We start from the raw sequence: 4,172 nt of genomic DNA on the forward strand, positions 1-4,172 counted from the left end.
CATAGTTTCTATATTTCCTTCATTTTCATATTTTTGGAGGAGAGAAACAGAGGTTAAAACAGTAATTCAATCTTTGAAATGTTAAATGTGATCCCAATGAAGAACCTCGATGTAAACAAACAAGGTTTGCTGCTCAGAAGTAATCCCGAGCCTCCTGTGGCTTTCTCTATGACCCACAATGCCATCACTACTGCACAACTGCAATTTCCTAGTAGCTCTTCCCAGCAACAAGATACGTTATCTAAGGGTTATGATCACCTTCATTTTGGCGGTGAGTGGGTTGTTCCTCTCTGTCACTCTGTAAGGCTTCCATCACTCAATCGGTGACAGAATGCCTGCATGGTCTAAATGATATCTTTTGATTATTTCTGTGTCACTAAGTTCATTCAATACATCCTTTCTGGATTAAGAATTTCTTAGCTGGAGATGTTATGGAGCAGCCATCCTGACAGTAGGAGAGTCAGTCATTACCCACTGACATGGTGGATGGGCGTCTGAGAATGGATTAATCTATTTTACATTGATTCCTATGGTGAAAATAGTTTTGGTTTTCAAACATTTTGGATTTCAAATGGCAATCAGGAATGAATTAAGTTAAAAAACCAAGGTTCCACTGTATTTGTAAAGAACAAATACAATCATGCTCATATGCTGGTCACAAGTTTGGATATTTGGTGGTACTGAGCAAATCTCCAAAAATTGTTTCATTGTGCCCCTCGTTGCCAAGGACAGGAGTGCAAGGATGTTAGTTCCCATTATCAAACAGTATATCCAGCCTGGAAGTGTAATTTATAGTGACTCGTGGGGTACCTATAACAAACTGTGTGACAAAGATTACACACACTACATGATTGATCACAAGGAAAACTGTGGATCCAAGCAATCTCAATATCCACACTCAGAACATCGAGTGGTTATGGGTGGATCTTAAATAGTGGAGAAAGCAGCCAGGCTTGAGGAGCAAGAACTTCAAACAGTACTTTGCTCAATATAATGTTCCTTTATACATTCAAGGAGGAACAACTTCACCATTCTTTTTTCATTGAGGCCGCTTGACTTTACTGGCCACAGTGCCACAGTCGGACAAGGAGTGGCCAGGTGGCCTCCCCATCATCCCATAACTGCAGGAGGACAAGTCTGACAGTGAATGGGATAACAACACAGCTGCTGCAGCAGCAGCAGCACCACCACCACCACCACCACCACCACCAACCTCTCAGTCATGAAGTAATGCCATTATTTGTGGTTTAATTTGGTGCACTTAGCAACACTTTCCTTCCCCACCTCATGCTGTCATCACCCCAAAAATCGTTACAGTATTATTTTAGGAGAGGGCTGTAACACTACATATTCAAGGAGTCTTGTTTTTAATTACGTTGTAAATTAATAGTTTCTGTGAGATAGGGAATTTTTGTTAGATGATGTGCGTAGGTTAGGTCAGGTTAGGTCAGATTAGGTTAGGTTAGATTAGCTTAGGTTAGGTCAGGTTAGGATAGGTTAGGTTAGTTTAGGTTACGTTAGGTTAGATTAGGTCAGGTCAGGCTAGGTTAGGTTAAATCAGGTTTTGTTAGCTTAGGATTGCCTCTCTGCCTTCTTTTAAGCTATGATCTCTATTCAACGGTAAATTTATATAAATGCACGTCTAATATTTTCAGATGAAACTACATTTTTCTGGTAGATTTTCACGTACTTTGAATGAATCTAGTAATCGTTCCCACCACAAATAATTATATTTTTATACCCTCACACACATAAATCATTGATTATGACAAAAACAAGCAGATTCACAAAAAAAAAAAAAAAAGGAATGTGGTTTTTTCATGCATTACAATGAAAAAAAAAAAAAAGCTTTACTAAACCTAAACCTAACAACTAAACCTAACCAAATCTGACCTAACAAAACCTTACTAAACCTAACTAACCTAACCAAACCTAACCTAACTAAACCTAAATGAAACTTAACCTAACCTAATTTCTGAAACTACCTGCAGATCATCATGCTGTGAGGTAATGTGGGTATGCGGAGGAAGCGATAAATTTGATAAAAATCAATATCTCAGGAGCAAATAATTTGCGGCAGTAAAGATATACACCATTGTGTTATATGTGACCCAAGTACTTCAATGACAACATTTTATCTATTTTTTTTTGCCAAAAGATGGATGTACTTACATAATAATACTGATTCAAGAATCCTAAAATGACCATTTTTGTGTTCTCAGCCCATAAATCCCGCTTCCCAACGAGTCCTCAAAATAGTAGGGAGATGAAGGAAGAGGGGGCAAAATGAAGTAGGGGCAATTCAGGGAAAGTCAGAGATTTTCACTAAATGTAGCCGATACAGTCAGAAAGGTAGCGAATCGTTGGAAACGCTGCTAACCAATTACACATTAAATGCTCTTGGCCGACGCCAACCCCGCTGCCACTAAAGGTTTAATTTATATCTTTTCATTCATTTTGTGATTTTGTTGATTTCCGACCACTTCTGCAACGCACATTACTCAATTTAATGTTAAGATGCTTCTATGTGCGAGAGCCAAAACAATACCGACAAAGGCCATTCAGCCTAGATCGATATTTTACCAACAGTTCTTACTTAATCCAGATACCCTTATCAAAGTGGCATACTTACAGTTTTGCGGTATCTTGCCCTATTAGATAACTAATTCCTTGATCTAATAAAGCTAGCGGTGGAGGACATCAAAGTCCCAAGGCAAGTAATACCGCCGGCTTAGAAAAGCAAAGAGACCACTTAGCCATTAATATAACATATAACTGGATACTCACCTGTCTCTCTGGACAAAGAAATTAGATGAAAAAGAAGAGTATAGATAAATTAACGAGTACAAAATGAATACAAAGATTCAACCGATGTCCTTAACGGTAAACAAAGCCACGCCAACTTGAGCCCTGATGATGATGTTGATGATCTTGATCTTGATGTTGTTATTGATATTACAGTTTGAGTTGCAGAGGCGTCTTCTTCAGTTCTTCGCAAGCGCCTCGGAAAAAGGCGTTTTCCGACGCATTCCTTTCGCGCAGATCTCCTGGGAGCTACGGAAACTTTCGGCGCTGGGTAGTTGTAAAGTTCCGAGGCTCCCTGGGGACAACGGCGGAAATGAGCTGGCAGCAAGACGGCGGAGCGAAAGACAATCACGGGTAGCAATGCAAATATTTTAGGTTAAAACACGCCGATGTGTTTTTTTTTTTTTTCAATGAAATCTCGAGCGTACAAAATTATCTGCATACAAGTCACTCAAGGGTAAAAACCATTACTAAAACCATGTAGCGAGAATTGTTGCAGATGAAATGAACAATATTTGCATGCAGTGAGCGTGGGACACTCAAACCTTCCAATGGTGTGTAGCATTTTGGCGGGACAGGTAAAGGTGTCTGAATGGCTTTCTACCACGACTTCCAATATACTGTGTTCTGGTACAAAACCAGCAGTATGAGGTCTTGATTGATACAACCAATTGACGTTAAAATACCCTGCAGAGTGGCTTGTATTTGCATAGATGATGAAGTAGTAAAGGTCTGATAGTGTGATACACTGGAAAGAACCAAGGATTCTATACTAAGAGGATGTACGGTCTCATTGGGAGGGCTGGAGGAATCGACTAGTGAGCTTAGATAACAACAGATGGCGCGCCGGTCGCCAACATCTGACACATAAAAGAGAAATAAGAAGGGCAACAAAATAGTTTTGGGAAAGAGATTGGAGGTGTAGCCGAGATATTTGGTGTGAGAGAAGGATGTGCGACACTAGAGAGGAAGAATGTGGATGAGTTGAATGAAAGGATCAACAGGGAGGAGGTGGAGAAATTTGTGAAAAGGCAAAAGAATGGCAGCAGGACCAGACGAGTTACCTTATGAGATGTACACAAAACTGGAGGGGAAGTTGTGATTGATAGGATGATTGAGCTATTTAACCAGGTGTGGGAGGAGGAGCGAGTGCCGAGAATGTGGAATGAATGTAGAATGACTCTGCTGCATAAGGGATAATATAAGAGTAAGAATGAGTTGAAGAATTACAGGGCGATTGCATTATAGTGAATACAGAAGGTAAAGTGTTCAGTATAGGGTTCAATGAGAGACTGTTTCAATGGATTGAGAGAGCAGAACAGGTGAGGAACAGAATGGGTTTCGGGTGGACAGGAGAGCAGAGGATA

The 4,172-nt window shown here is 40.1% G+C and overlaps 1 protein-coding gene across 1 annotated transcript in view; it reads right to left on the bottom strand.

Annotated features, from left to right (window-relative positions):
• LOC135104948 (bromodomain-containing protein 7-like) overlaps positions 1 to 2,945 on the bottom strand; it is a 192,221-nt gene extending 189,276 nt beyond the window's left edge. Inside the window, 1 exon segment of the mRNA XM_064012763.1 lies at positions 2,788 to 2,945. The gene's annotated coding sequence lies outside the window, so the exon portion shown is untranslated.
• Between the last annotated feature and the right edge of the window lie 1,227 nt (positions 2,946 to 4,172).

This window comes from Scylla paramamosain, chromosome 11 (assembly GCF_035594125.1).
Source record: "Scylla paramamosain isolate STU-SP2022 chromosome 11, ASM3559412v1, whole genome shotgun sequence".
Classification (NCBI taxonomy): Eukaryota; Metazoa; Arthropoda; class Malacostraca; order Decapoda; family Portunidae; genus Scylla; species Scylla paramamosain.